Raw genomic sequence first — 16,237 nt, 5'->3', positions numbered from 1 at the left:
AGGGGGGTGCGCGCTAATATGACAGCGTCGTCCGCATAGAGTAGGATGGGTATTGGGCGCTTATTTATAGTGGGGAGGTCCTTAGAACCTGCAACCATGGCTTTTTCCAGTCCGTTGGTATAAAGATTAAATAAAAACAGGGCCAGGACACAGCCCTGCCTTTCGCCGCGCTCTACTCTAAATTGATTCACCTCCAACTCCAAATCTAACTCGACCTGTGGCATTCGAGTACAGTTCTCGCAGGAATGTGAACAGGGACTTAACCACTCCCATGTCAGCTAGGATAATCCACAGCTTGTTGTGAATGACACAGTCAAAAGCTGCCGAGAGATCCACATATGCCATGTAAATGGCCCCCGCTTCGCCTTGACATATTTGTCAATTAATAGGGATAAATTAAGAGATTGCTCTATTGTGCCCAGTCCCTTGAGAAAGCCAAACTGGAGGTCGGACAGGACCTTGTTATCTGAAGCCCACTGTTGTAAACATTCTAAAATAAAGCGACCGGCCACTTTCCCCAAAGAATCTAACAGCGAAATAGGCCGGTAGCAGGATGGTAATTGGCGATCCCCCTTCTTAAATATGGGCACGAGGATAGATTGGGACCATGAATCGATGAGGCCTGTAGGACCCTAGTCAGAATGGGCGACCAGAGTTCCAAATTAGATTTAAACAGGTCAAAAGTGAATGTCATTTTATGCCTATTATGCTAACGACCTGATCTATCGACCAGAGGAAATAAGAGCTAAGGTGTTAAGTTTTGGTAAGAATTGGTGTACATGTAAATCATAGTATCATAGTATCAGGTACCAGGTTCCAGCAGAAAATTGCCAGCTTATTGTATGAATGTTTTATGGGCCCAGGTGAGTATGGTTCATTAGAATAACCCAAGCTGGTAATCACAATGCATCAAGCTGAAGGGTTTACTTATGCCAGTATACATTGAGGGGAGAAGGCGCAGCTGTGGAAAGCAGTACTGTGCAGGTCATCTCGGGCTTGTTGAAAAGTCCTTGCGGTCACTGCAGTAAATCAAAGATGGTGGCACCATGAGGGAGAAGAGTGCGTCACAGCGAGAAGCAGCAGGATGCAACCTCCTCTCTGACTAAAATATCCTCTCTGACTAAAATATTGACAAGGTGTTGTTCACGGTCATTACCTGTGCTTGCTGTGAACGTGCAGCAAGCAATGAAGGAGAACATTGTCGTTAAGCAGGAGAGTCTACCCTCATCCCGTGTAGAGCAATGGGAATGCTGCAATCTTCTGTGGGACAAGCCACGCCCCTGAAAGATTGAACATGATTAGAATTTGCATTTAAACTCAATCTATGGAGGCAATATTTTTATTAATGAACTCAGACTATGATTTGAATGAAGTCTGCTTAACAGAGTGCAATATGTCTAACGTGGAATGCAACCTTCAGATATATGACTAATCAATAATTTCGAACTGGTTCGCTTTAAGTGAAACAAGAGGAGCTAAATAGCTGTTTCTGACAGTTGTGCAGCACCATACCCACAATGCTATTTGAAGAGTTACATACGAGTGCAAGCGATATAAATGGTTCGCTTCTACTGCTTCCTACAGGAGAATTTCCAGATTCTTTAGCATTTAACAAAGGTGTTTTTGAAACATGTAGGTCATGCAATTATTGGAATTAGAAACATGTTTTGCTTTACCCTGAATTGTTTCTGTCATGTATATTTTTTCTTCAATATGACACCCGTATTTTTGTTCAGGCTTTAAAGACTTTTTCAATGGATTTCCAAATAATCTGCACCAGAGTTCCAAAATGTACCTGCTTTATTCAAGGTAAGCACACAGGCATTTCGTAATGGTTCTAGACATCGTTCAGCTCTTTGCACATATTTTGCCAATAACCCGTGCTTAGTCAAATATTACTTTCTGTTTAAGTAGGGCCTGTGTTTTAGTTCTTTGATTAAAATATTAATAGCAAATAACCTTGACTAAGCTATCATGGAACGTCTGATTTTGAGAACAATTTTGTATAGCGACTAATTACCACAATGTAACTAAAAATACTGGAAACACATTCAGAGAACTGTGGGGCATATTACCAAGCAATAGCGATAATTATCGCTATTGCTTAGTTAGAGACAAAAATTTACCGAAGCGCTGCGGCGATTTTTACCGCAAATAAACCTTGGGGCATATTATCAAGGGGGTTTATCTCCGCTTTTTTGGCTTTAAAAGCCAAGAAAGCGGAGATAAAATTATCTCCCTATTACCAAGCTGTCGCTAACACCAGTTAGCGACAGCTAGTAGGAGATAGCGACCATCTTGGGCCCCACTTTGCATGTCAGTGATATTTATCACTAATGAGATGCAAAGTGGGCGTGCCAAGATGTTAGAGACAGAAAACAGTCGCTAACATCGCTATCTCCTATTACCAACTTTTGGAGATATTCGCGCTAAGCGGGAATATCTCCAAAAGCTAACACCTGCCCTGAGCAGTTCTTAGCCATGTTATCCAATGGGAGGTGGATAACATGGCTAAGAGCATTTGCTCGATAATGCATGAATATCGCTGACTTTTCAGCGATATTCATGCATTTCGGCCGTTTTTTATCGCATTTGCGATAAACCTTGTTAATAGCAAGGTTTATCTGCGATAAAAATCGCCGATGTGCGGCGATAATTTTTGTCTCTAAACAAGTTAGAGACAAAAATGATCGCTAGTTGTTGGTAATATGCCCCCTTGGTATTACCAAGGTTTAACGCAAATGCGGTAAAAATCGCCGCAAAGCATGAATATCGCTGAAAAGTCAGCGATATTCATGCATTAGCGAGCTAATGCTCTTAGCCATGTTATCCACCTCCCATTGGATAACATGGCTAAGAACTGCTCAGGGCAGGTGTTAGCTTTTGGAGATATTCCCGCTTAGCGCGAATATCTCCAAAAGTTGGTAATAGGAGATAGCGATGTTAGCGACTGTTTTCAGTCTCTAACATCTTGGCACGCCCACTTTGCATCTCATTAGTGATAAATATCACTGACATGCAAAGTGGGGCCAAAGATGGTCGCTATCTCCTACTAGCTGTCGCTAACTGGTGTTAGCGGCAGCTAGGTAATAGGGAGATAATTTTTTCTCCGCTTTCTTGGCTTTTAAAGCCAAAAAAGCGGAGATAAACCCCCTTGATAATATGCCCCTGTGTTTATCATACGCATATCCTTCAAGAATAAACTGTATCTAACGATTAATTATAAAATTGCAACTTGTTATTTTTATAAAGTGTGTTGTAATGGATATATTTTGACCGGACAATATCTACTATTCACTTACATAAAATGAACTAATCTACACTCCCTCTAACCATCTATTTTTAAATCTGTCTATGAACAACTTTAGTTTATAGTAATAATTAATCACATGTAATGTAATCACAACCCACAACACACATTAAGATATCGGGTTTGGAAGAACTGTTTTCAGCCATTAGCTTGTTTCCCTGAGGCTCATGCATTTTTGTTTTCCTGGGTTGACCTTATATTTTGTTACCAACTCTCAGGATTTTACAGAAGTTCTGTCTCCCTGCAGAAATACGTAATCTGGCCATGTTGGATCTAAGCCGTTCTGAGGCGTGGAGAACTGCAACAGCTTTCATCTGCACACCTGGCGTAGGTGACGGACAATGGACTGTGATCATAACCTGTGGGACATGTTCAGGATATTCTGGGGCAGATTTACGAGCCCCTTGCTCCACTTTTGCGCCGCCTTTGAATGACTTCTGTGACACAGCGTCGGCATAAATCATGCGTCACGTTGCGCCCTATTTACAAAATGACGCATCTAGGAAGATGCATCACATTGCATAAAACCTCATTACAAAAACTGAAACTACACCAGACATGAGTATGACTACACTGCTATTTACATTTTCTAAACTCTCATTTGAGCTCTTTAACATCTGCACATAATGAGAGAGAAAAGTTTATGATCACACACACACTCGAGCTAGTTCATTAATAACTTTACTAAACATCGGCTTGAGAGAGTCCATACGCTCACCACTAACCAGCCATCACGCAAACCTCCCTCTGAGCGTATAGACCATAGTCGGTAACCCGAGTCACCCCCCCCTTTTTAACCATGCAAGATTGGCAACGCGCTTGCAATACTGATTAGCGAGGGATGACTTAGTGAAGTGTAGTTATCAATCTATGCGAACCACGGCAGACCAACACTTGTGTGTGTATGTAACTTACTGTCACTCCTTGGCATTACTAGTGGAAGACATGAATGCCATCAGAATGTATGCGGTATCATTTGAGGATATGATTCGGTCTGGAACACAATGAAGGGCAAAGTACTAGCTCAGTTTCCCTAAACCATCTTCATTAGCACATAGACTGTAATTCACAGCCCGAATAATTTGGTAAATAAAGCAAGAACAGAGAATTTTGAAGTATTAAACATTTATATCGCTCTCAAGTATAGCACCTCCCTTGGTGGTCGCATTTGGAACTGCTTTTCTGTTTAAGTGCTTAAATTAGGCACCCCTTCTTCTAGATATCCCAAATGGGGAATTGTTAATATTGCCATATGTGCACCTCCATTAACAAGTGTATACTTTTCACTGTTTCTTTAATATTTTAGGAAACTATAAAACACCTTTTTTTTTACTGCACAAGTCGTGTAAGTACTTCCTTTGTTGTTTGGTATTGTCTGTTCTGACGAAGGCTCCACAGACCCGGCTGGGCGCAATGGAGCTGAAACATGTCGACTTTGTAAAAAAGTGATATAAAGAGATCCAGTAACACGATCTTGAGTTATACCCAACAAAAAAAATTTAACAGCAAAACCTCACCATTTTATTAAAGTTCATTCACGGTGAACGTTTTGTGTTTTAGCTACAAATTGGCCAATACCTCTCACCTTATTTTTTTGGAGGTGCCACCCTTCATCTCTGGACACTACTACTTAAACCAGCGGTTGCCTGTGGTTGAGGCTGGCATACCACACTAATTTGGACATCCACTGATAATGCCATAACGCGTATGTGGGGCGGAGAACCAATATACAACGCACTATAGGCATAGCGTTTATGAGGGTGTTTCCATCCAACCTAAAGTTTCGTAGTTACTAGTGTCCATTCTCCTACTTGATAATATAGCATATTAGATTGGGGAACAGAATGGACCATTTACCCTCCTCCCTCCCTGTTGATTACTATGTTTAATTACAGCCCTGCTGTAACAGGCTCTTAACATAGTTGTTGATATCCCTGCTTTAGTGGGCTCATGGTCTGATATGAAGGGTAAGGACTGTGAGCATCTCCGGCACTGTTTTCTCCATCTCTGATGCTACACCATGTTTTTGGACTGCAAGCAGGTGTGTTTCCTCCAGCTACGCGGCTCTGGTATTCCTTTTTTAGGAGTAGCCACCTGCATGCCTGCAATTCAGGTTTCTACTAGTCAAGCCGCAGATGAATGCGGCCTGCGGTGCATCCATTTGTTGCGACAGATGTTGCGGTATAGTAGAGTTATGCTGAATGCATAGGAACCTTGTTGACGGCAGAGTCGCCTAAACACACATTGCTTGCTGTTTTTTTTTTTATTCAGCTGTTGACTGTTGATGCGCAAGGTTGATGCGATGATGTGCTTGCACACTGGCTTGATTGTTTTGAGGGGCTACGTTACAGGGTAACTGGAGTGTCACTGCACCTTTGTTGCTTTGGAGCTCTTTTATGAGGTGGATTGTTTTTCGGATATTTGGCAGCATGCACATTGGCGGGTTCAGGTGATGTACAGGATGAGGTATGCCCTAGCGGTCAAGGTATGGGATCAAACAGCTATAGCTCAAAGATAAATCTTCTCTTGTGCCTTTAGTGGCAAAGGGTCTCGCAGGATGAGGGTTCCTATCCTGCCTATGCTGTCAAAGTATCCTAAGGTGTAAATTATCAATCTGTATTTAACACTCAGACTGTGACACCCTCTTGCTGGCCATGTATTTGATTATTCCTGCCGATGTAGCCACTGTTTTATTAGTTGTGTGTAGGTTCTTCCACTCCTCGTGGAGTATGCATTGTGCCTTTTAGATGTGCTGAGGGGGTGGTCTATGATTTCTGTTATGGGAGGGGTGACTATTGTATCTGGGGATGATACCCACCCCACGGTTCTGGTAGACATGTGGGTAAAGTCGGCGGTTGAGAGTACCAACACCACGGCCTAATTCTCCTTTGGTGCATCTGCCTTTCTTTTGTTCTCTCTGTCCAGCCTCTCTTGGGGGCTTTTGTGTCTCGCCAAGCTTGGGGTGAGAGTGGCAGTTCTCCTGTCCACCCTGGCAGTAATGCTGCTAAAGGCCTTGATGCTGTCTGACATTTCTGTTGATAGTTTGGGGGCAGCTTTTGCATGTGCTACCATTCATGCCAGAGGTCAAGTCTGGTTGTGAACTTGGAGGGTGGACGCAGCACACTAGGTTCTGCAACTCATGGTCTCTTTTTTTAGGGGTATGGTTGATCTGCGCTTTCTTGGTTGTGAGTGCCTGTGGCGGCATTAGCCACTGGCTGAGTCTTTGAGTGGATAGTTCTTTTAGTAGCTGGAGTGCCTTTGTCCTGTCCTCTGCTTTTAGGGGTGCCCTACTTTAGTTGGGGCTGTGGCTGTGGGGTCTCTTGCGCAATTGGTTTCTGGCCTCAGCATTCCAATAGTGGCTCAATTCATTATGCAAATCTTGCCTTTATGTGAGGCTCCGGGGTGCAGGTTCGATTTTTCTGTAGCCAGGGTACAGTTGGTTCTCTGTCTAATGGTTGTTGGAAAAATTTGCCCCTAGTTTATTTGTTCCCACCCTTTTATCCTCTCCTACAACAGGTGAGGCTTGGTGGCTGGTATTCTGTCCCTGCTTGCTAAGGAGGCGTTAGATTTGGTTTCTCCAGGTCAGGGGGTTCAGGGAATTGGTTCGCTCCTGTTCCTGGTGAGGAAGGTGCCTGCGGTTTTTTGGCCCGTGCTGGACTTAGAGCTTGTCCTCACAGTTGTTCCTCATGTATGGTTTGGTATGTTCTGTTTGCAGGGGATTCTTTCTTTTACTGAGTCAGGGGATGGTGGTGGCATCTTTGGAAAGGTTTGTTGCTTATCTCCACAAGCAAATCCTGTCAGCCTCCCTGAGGTTTCTCGGATTCTGCATGGGTCCAGATCATTTTTTGTTACAGTTTTTCCCTTTTGGGTTGTCTGCGGCCCCATGTTTTTTTCACAGCTACTTTGGCTCCTTTGGTGGGGATCGTTTATCCGGGCGGGATAGATGTGTTTCTGTGCCTGGATGCAAGGCTGTTTTCTGCTTCTTCTCTTTCTAAGGGTGCCCTAAGCATCCTAGTGGTGTGCATTTCTGGAGGTCCTTGGCTTCCCCATCTATTGCTGTGAGTCTGGTGTGTTCCCCATGCCTGGTATGGGGTGCATTATGGGTTGCCTGGACATGGTTCCTGGTCCAGGTTCTCTTCCGGTCGTTAGGAGGGCGTCTTGTGGGAATTGAATTGTTTGCTCATTGTGGTTGCTGCTCCTGTGTCTCTGTGGTTATGTTGAATGGGTTGGTGTCAGTGACATCCACTGTTCTTCTGTGGGCTTGGTTGCTCTTGTACCCCTTGGTTATTCATCTACTGGCCCTTTGGTCCCTGTGTTCCTGCCATTGCGTCCTGCATGTGGAGTTTTCCCTTGGCTAGGGATGTACCTGATGTGGTGATTGGACGCCGTCCATCTGACTGTGGATCTTCCTTTTTCCAGTGTCTCTTTCTCAGGTGGTGTCCATGGCTGCCAGTGAGTTCAGCTAGAGGGAGCTGACCTTAATGCCTTAGTTTGTGCTGGGGAGGTGGGATCCACTGCAGCCTGGCTGCTCTTCCGGTTTTAGGGTGCAGAGATGGTTCAGATGGCCTGTCTGGTGATTGGGTCTTTCCTTTTGGGGCATTTTGTTGGGTTGTCTCCTTTATCAGGGGGTTGCATGGTTCAGTCATTGTGGCACCTGACTCTGGGGATTCTGACCTGTGCTGTGAGCCCTGTTTTGTCTCTGTGGGTGGTGTATCTCCCTGGCAGGGACAATTGTGCAGCGGTCCATCGGAGTTGGGCTTTTACCACATGTATTTGTTCTCTTTGTCGATGGGGGAGTTCCTTGGGTTTCAGTGGAGTTTTGGGTGTCCGTCAGGAGCCTTCTTTGTGGCAAAGGTCTCTGCTCTCCTGCCCCACTTCTGCTCGTTACTCTCTGTCCAGTGGCATGGCGAGTGTATGCGCTGACATTCCAGCGGCTGTACGGGCTGCTTTATGCTTTTCCTCTAATCCACTTGTTTGCCCGGACGCTGTGCCAGTTCTGCCTGGTGTGGGCGTTTGTTATGTTAATAGTGCCAGGCTGGGTCATCTGCCTCTGTTATCTTCTTCAGGTGAGGTTACAATTCAGGAGTGTTGGGCAATTCTTGCTCATCTGTCTCCTCTGCAGGGTTCACCTTTCCCAGCAAGTGCTCTGCGGCGGCTACATATTTGGTTCTGGCTATTCGATGGGTGTGTCTGTTTTCCCATGGTTGTTTGGCAGAGGTTCTATTCCTGATTCTGGGTCTTTTTCCTAGCATCCTAGCATCAGGGGTCCTTTTTCCTGATGGGATATAACTTAAGGGCTGGTCTCTGGTTTGGTTGAATCTTTTTAGCCTCCTGGAGGTTGTCAGATGGCTTTTGTTGAGCATGGCTCCAGCTGCTCTTTGGGTGCAGTGGGTTGCATGGCAGGCTTTCTATTATCCTCTACTTGATGTATTGGCTCATTTGTTGGCCAGGTTAATATATTTGTGTTTGTTCTCTACATCCTCGTGTGATTTGTCCTGTCTCTGCCTGTGGTCTCCCATTGGGTTTGCAGGAGCTGCATGCTGCCCCTTTTTCGGGTCCTTGGGGTAGGTGGCCATAGAAGTTGTTTTTTTTGGTGGCCTAGTGTCTGCTGGTCAGATTGTGGTTTTGGGGTCCCTTTTGAGGTCTCCTCCCGTCTTGCACCCTGATCCTATGTTGTTGCCTGAGGTCTCTCCATTACCTGTCATCCCTGCCCCCCTTCTCTCCTATGCCTGGCTCTGGGGTGGTGTTTTGTCTCCCGCTGTTGGATGTCAGTGGGGCGGTGTTGGTGTAGCTGGAGTGGAGCTTGGAGTGTTGCCATGGTGTTGGTTTTGTTTATCATCTTTGGCCTGTTGAAGTTGGGTCATGTGCCTTCTATTTCCACCTTGGGTTGGTTGTTTGGGCAGGTGACTCTTCTGGCTTGCCAGTCGTAGAGTCTGAGGTGTCAGCCTGGATGCAGGAGGATTCTTCTGTAATATTTATATCTCCAAGACTTCTTTTGAGGGTGTCTTGCTTGGGGTCATTTGTAAGGCTTTGTTGTGGGCCTCTCCTCACATGTTCTTGAAACCCTTTTGGGTGGTGTTGGGTCATTCAGCTGCTGTTTTATTTTGCTTACATTGCTCTGCGGGCTGGCTCTGCCTGCGTCTGTCAGCCAATCCCCTGTTGGGCATTTGATTTTTTTCCTCTGTTTCTGGTTTGGATTCCAACTTTGTTGTTTTTTATGACCATGAACCCGCGTTGGCTTTCGTATATACTCACTACATTGGTCATGCGGTGAGGAAGACTTACGAGGAGGTAATGTCCCAATTACATATCGGTAATCTTCATTACTCTGAGTGTAGTCTTCCTCCACTTATGAGTATCGGTTCCTCCCTTTCCTGTTTTGCTATTGACTTCATGTTGTTTGGGTGCTGAGACTTGCTTCTAGAACTGGAAGTGTGTTGAGTCATGCCTCCTCTTGTACTAGTTCATGGGTGAAGAAGGTGGGCCACGTGAGGGAGGGATGGGAGTACTAGAGCACTAAATTGCTTGGAGGGTTGTGTTGGGGAGCTGAAGTAATGAAGATTACGGGTAAGTAACCAGGGTATCACAGTAAAATCTTCAAGTGTTTCCAATAATTCAATAAACACCTTTCTCAAGATTTCATTGGGCCCAAAAGCAACCACTTAACATGATTTTTATTTAATAATATGCTGACTTACCCTTTTACTATTTGAAGCATCCTATGGGCTTCAACAATGTCCCAGTATGCTGACTTCATCATCCATTAAAAACAATGAGTTGACAAATCAGCATGTTTTCAGTGCATCTATGTCCTGATTTGTATTGTGTTTTCATACATCTAAAATGCTGCTCAAAAAACCCTCTGACAACATCAAAGTGAGCAGTTGCATCATTGTACTGAAAAACTAACAGACACATTTTAGCAAGGTCTTCAAAGAACCCATTGACAAACACCCACATTCTGCCACTAGCATAACCCTTGCATTCACGTGCGAGTCAATTTCCCCCTTCCGCTGACACACACACACATACACACACACACCCACACACACACACACACACACACACACACACACACACACACCCACCCACACACACACACACACACACACCCACACACACACACACACACACACACACACATTCGTGTTATCTAGCACTATGACTAAAAAAAAAGACAGATGTATAGGCTTTTATATTGTGTTTTCAATCACTTTCTTATTTCATATAATCAGGCAGTTAACAAAGAATGTGGGTATACTGTAATTGTTTCAACTCTCTCAGCAATTGTGTTCTCATTCAGACACTCTCCATTTTACACGCGTTTTACACAGCATGGAATGCTAATGCAGTAACCTAATACAACGTATTCCACTTTAAATGAAACGAGAGGTATTACTTGAAACACCTGTTTTACACATAATTCCGAGAAAGATAATGATTTAATATTTTATGCCGTTATGAAAATAAAATTACTGTTCAGGAAACTTGCTTTAATAATTCAAACACAACCTTCAAACTAAAATGAACATTAAATGACTCTAGCCTGTGCATTGTAGCTGTCAGAGAAAAGACGACTTTTTTGCCATTAGAGAAACTGAAGACAGCAGGCTGGGCAAGAAAAACAAGAAGCCTTGACCTTTTTCTTCAGTTCTAGCATCATTATCTCTATATTCTGAAGAAAGTGTTCCAACACCTTATACAGGAGAGGAGACAAGTCGACAGGGAGTTTACAGCTTTAAACCTATCTCTCTCAATACTATACTTTCTTCATGCACCTAGAAGCGATATGCCCAAAAAATGTTTCCCTGCTGATTACCTCGAGTCAAAGCACTGAATAACACTACCAATGTGTTTAGCTGTGCTGCCTCAGCCAAGAAGAGAACATCCTGTTTGAATACTGCCAATAATGTTTCAGAAATCCATACATTGTGTGACAAAAGGCACAGTTAGGACCGGTTGTAGTTCAGCATTTCTTGTCAGGCTGCTTTTTGTTTGATGGGCAAGTTATCTCTTGTTCAACTTTGGGATCGAACCCAGACTTAAGAAAATACTGATACAATTTTTCTTTTTTTGAACTTTATTTTCAAACGATAAAGTTGTGATATATATAGCGTTTACATCATGTCTAAGGCGTTGCAGCTATCTGTCCAGTGTGAAATTGAGATAAACATTTGAATGTGACCCAATAATTAAAACATGGTCCTTGAAAAGGGGCAGATTTGTTTAATTCTTGTATTTCATATCAAGTGCAGGATGATTGTGGGACAAGAGACTGGCATCAATGGGATCAAAGAAGGTCCTGTCTTTTAGCCCACCCACCTCCCAGTATACAATGTTGGTGGCCTAAACCTTTATCTCTGTCACACTTCATATGTGAATATACAAATACCAAATAGAACAGAATCAAGTTTCCTCTTATATCTTACATCCAGGACCATATCGCAATTGTAACATGAAGTCACATTACTACATTTATTGACAGTTTCCAAGGAATGCCATTTAAACTATCGTGCACCATTCAGACAGTAATTTGGCCACAGTGGCACAATTACATGCAGAACTGAGTCAGTAATAAGAAACTTGGGGGTATTCTTATCTTTGGTGCAGCAGGAGTGTTTTATGAAAATTGCAATGGGTGTGCAAATCAGGCAAAACATGTTGTTTTCTTGCTTTGCTTGTGCCACACACATGACATTCATACAGGAAGGAGGACTAGAATTTCAGTAATATTAAACATACATTCACTGACAAAAAATTGGAAAACGTCGGCAGAAATCAATTTTTGGCACAACACAGTGAAGGCTCCCTGATTTGCATTCCTCCCCAGTACATTTTCCTAGAAGAACTATGCAGGGTAAACAGACACTGCAGACTTCTTAGAGAATAATCTTCATTCTGTACCACCCCTCGAGAAGGGTTGTATCAGACAGACAGAAGTGCCCCTTGGGTCCAGTGTGGTTCCTGCCAATAGGTTATGTGCTTCACACCACCCATTTGAGGTAGGGTGTGCTCCTTACCAAGAGGTGGTTAGCCTGAAAAAGGTCCCATCTGTCTAGACAGTGACCCGCCATTTCAGCAGGGCACCCTCTCACAAGTCTGACCACTCTTAGGAAGGTGCTGCCCCTAACTACAGACCCAAACATGTGGTACCTCAATCACCCCCCCTTTAAGTCTGGAGGGGCAAACTATTCATGACAGAAATAGAGAAGGCTTCCTCCCTATCAGTATGCATAAAACACGGGAGGCAACGAGTCCACACAAATATATGAACCAGGGATAGGCCCCTTATGTTGGACTAAGAACAGGTAGGTGTGCCATGTCTTTGTTACAATCTAGGTACAGCAATGAACGCTATGTACAATATGCCCCAAGGCCACCTTGCCAAAAATAAACAGATTTTAATGCTAAGAGGGTTTGCTGGCCTGGTTTTTGGCTCTATTTCTGAGTGATGGTGACTTTAAGCTTGCTACCATCCTGGATCCCTATTCTTACCTTGTTTTGGTCCTTTTAAGCCCCTTTTCAGACCTAGAATCATAAACTAGAGGATAGCCGCTTTATATGATGATAGATCCCTTATTCCTGACTCTAATCCATCTATTGCCTATTGGCTTTGACATAATTATGTGTCCTTTCATCATCCTACCTATAGTAGAGGGTGGATCCTGTAGTCCTGACTTTATATTACATATTGGTATGGTTTGTGTATGTACTCTGATAGAGTTAAGTCCTTTTTGGGCCTACAAGGCCCAGAACCAGAGAGACTCCATTTTGCTTTCTGCCTCTGCAGACTGAGATGCTTGCAGGGTATAGGTGATGTATTAGTTATGAGGTGCTGTTCGCTCTTTGCAAACTAGAGAGAACCGGCCAGAGCTGAATCTTATCAAGAAGTGTCCCTGGGCTCAAGTCTCTAGACGAAACAAGCAGCTGATCACTGTGAGAGCATCTGGAGCAAGGAGCCTGGTACATGGATTTGGTGGGAGGAGGCTACTGGCTGGAACTTTCCACTAGAGGAGAGCATTCCATAATAGCGCAGTGCAGAAGAGGCGGAGTGTCAGTTGGTCTTTGGAACAGTTCAGTTCAGTTGATTCTTGGAATGGTAGAGTTCAGATGGTTGTTGGAGCTGAAGAGAGCAGTCAGATGAATCTTGGAATGAAGTTGGAACTGTCAGCTGGAGCTGCCAGTTTATCAGAATATATTAAAGCAGTTGCCAGTCAGATGGAGGAGTTGGAGCTGCCAGCTGGAGCAGTTGAGCCAGTGGAGTGAAGCCGTGGTGATGGAGGGAGAGAGAGAGCCCTGATTCCACCAGAGAGAGAGAGAGAGAATCATTCATTTCTTGTAGGGTGAGGTATTCTAAACTAGTTTGCTTTACACTTAAACATTAATCTTGTCTTGTATTTCCTAGGCTAGATTCCCTATTATATTGTTACACTGATTAATCCCTTTTCTTTCAGCGGTGTGCAGTCTGTTATAATTAATTTCCCTTTTTATGTGTTAGTAATAAAGCTTTCCATTATAATTAAGAGACCCCGCAGATCTGTGTATGTGTCTATTCCCCTTTTACTTTTCAGGCCATGCCTAGATTGCTAGTTATTGTGATGTTATATTAATAAAGGAACCCCAGTTCTTAGTGAACAGTTGTGCGATTGTTATTATTCATAATAAGGTTAACCTTTCTTCTAGTCAGATGCTGTTATGTGAACGGATGCATCTCCCGTCCAGGTAAAAGGTAACTGAGCAAAGGAGTAGAGGAGCACTTGTATTTGATAATAACCTTTGCATATTGTGATTTGGCCATTCTTGTGTACCACATAAAATATAACAATTGCATATGAGACATCCCCAGTAGATATTACATATAAATAGAGAAACTTCCCAACAGAGAGAGAGAGAGCTGAAGGTATTCATAGGAAAGTGATCGTCCATGTGTAGCGGCATTAATGAGAGCATTGATTGTGGTCAATGTGTATACTCACATGATTGTGGCTTGAGTGAGCACTGAGTGTGATCAGTGTTTAATGAGATCGCTGCTAGGGACAGTGGCGTTAATGAGAGCATTGACTGTGGTCAATGTGTATTCCCACAGGATTGTGGCTTGTGTATGTATGAAATAATGAGAGCACTGATTGTGGTCAGTGTGTATACCCACAGGATTGTGGCTTGAGCGAGCACTGATTGAGGTCAGTGTGTAATGGTAAGTAATCGGAACTGCCTCAGGGTAGTCTAGTCTGGGCCTATGTTGCCCGGAGACTATAAGGAATGAGTGTGGTGTGGAATAGTCAGTGAGTATTCCTAGTAATCCCTATAGATTTAGTGGTGTTTTTGATGATATGAGCTTGTATATTGCTAATTCCCCATCCTCAGGTAGGTACCCAGGTGCCTGGATAAATAGGTCCTGAGGAGGGAGATGGTTACGTTTCGGCTGGATTGGTGGTGTTTTGTGAGCTGATTCTATCTGGTCCGAAAATCCGGTTGTCACAGAGGGGTACGTAGCAAAACTGAGGGGCATATTATCATGAAACTGCGTTAAAATTATCGCAACTGTAGTGGCAGGAAACTGCCGCTAAAGCGGCGATAATGGGCTTGATAATATGCCCTTGTGAATTCCCATAGAATCTCATGTTCTGGTGTAAACATGGGCTTCTATTGGAATTCTTGAAGGCATAATATTAAGCCCATTATAGCCTCTTTAGTGGCAGTTTCCTGCAGTTAAAGTGACAATAACTTGAACGCCATTCTTGATAATATGCCCCTGAGTTTTTTAAACAAAGAGAGCACTTTTCAAGTGCCCTTCTGTGAAATGTAGCTCTTGTCTACCCAATTAAACCTTTATTTCCTCCCCAGTTCATTTAATATACCCTTTTTGCCATGTTAACTTGTAGCTTCTACTAGCTTCAAAAATTCCACTCAGGAAGCTGTGAGATAATCAGATGCATTAAATTCAGCTTTAAATTAAAATAAAGATATCCGGGTGGGTCTTAGTATGTTGCCATTGTATATGCCTCTGTAGGAGATCCAACTGCTGTCTGCTAAATTCTAAGATTCTATGTGGACCTATATATCTAATCTGATTCCAGCGAAATTCTGGTCTGGTGTCGACCACCAGAATTCTGTTTTCAAGACATGTACTTGTGTAATACTCATCAGCACCAAATTATAAGTAACGTACATTGTTATAAATGTCTTCTACTCCAGTCCATAGTATAAAAGGTATCCTTATTTGTTTTAGAAAATAAGTAGTATTTTTACTGAATAGCTTTATTCCAAATTAGACACTAACTCGCACATTGCAACCTTTAGTAGCAAGTCATATCAATCTTGACTGAGGAAGGGAAACTCTATGAGCTTGCTGAATTATAGGATGTGATGACAATGTATCATTCATTTGGATATTTTCAAAGTATCATTTGAAAGTACGTTGTGCGGTTTGAAGTTTATATTATGTTACTGTTGACCCATCACGTTTTGTAAAATGGGTCGTATAGGATTTTATGTGAAATAAAACTAGTTTTATTAATCTCCTAGGAGAATCAGCCTTTATCCTTTTCAGAATCAGTAACTGTGCCCTGCCACTTTTGGGGAAGGTGGAAGTATAAAAACTCCTACTGGCAGGTACATTTGACTTAGGAGCCTGGGTCACCAGGGCTTACAACAGGGAAGGCAACTGTTGGCTTCACACATTCTCACATAGCTTGAAGCTAGCCATGATTTTTTCATGCAGGAAGTGTAGCTTAAGGTTTCCAAATAAAATAGTTCTAACCTCGTCGTGTTTCCAAACATCTCGTGAATTTAGGAGATTGTTCTTGTCCATGAAATCCCATTGATTGCTTTACAGTTTATGCATTGTACTTTTCAGTAGAAGGGATCACATTTTCTAATTTCAAGATGTGGACCATTTCGCCCAAACTACTGTGGTTTTAAAAGTTT

Source organism: Lissotriton vulgaris, chromosome 6 (assembly GCF_964263255.1).
Source record: "Lissotriton vulgaris chromosome 6, aLisVul1.2, whole genome shotgun sequence".
NCBI classification, from domain to species: domain Eukaryota; kingdom Metazoa; phylum Chordata; class Amphibia; order Caudata; family Salamandridae; genus Lissotriton; species Lissotriton vulgaris.
Note: the sequence above shows the minus strand (reverse complement) of the source record.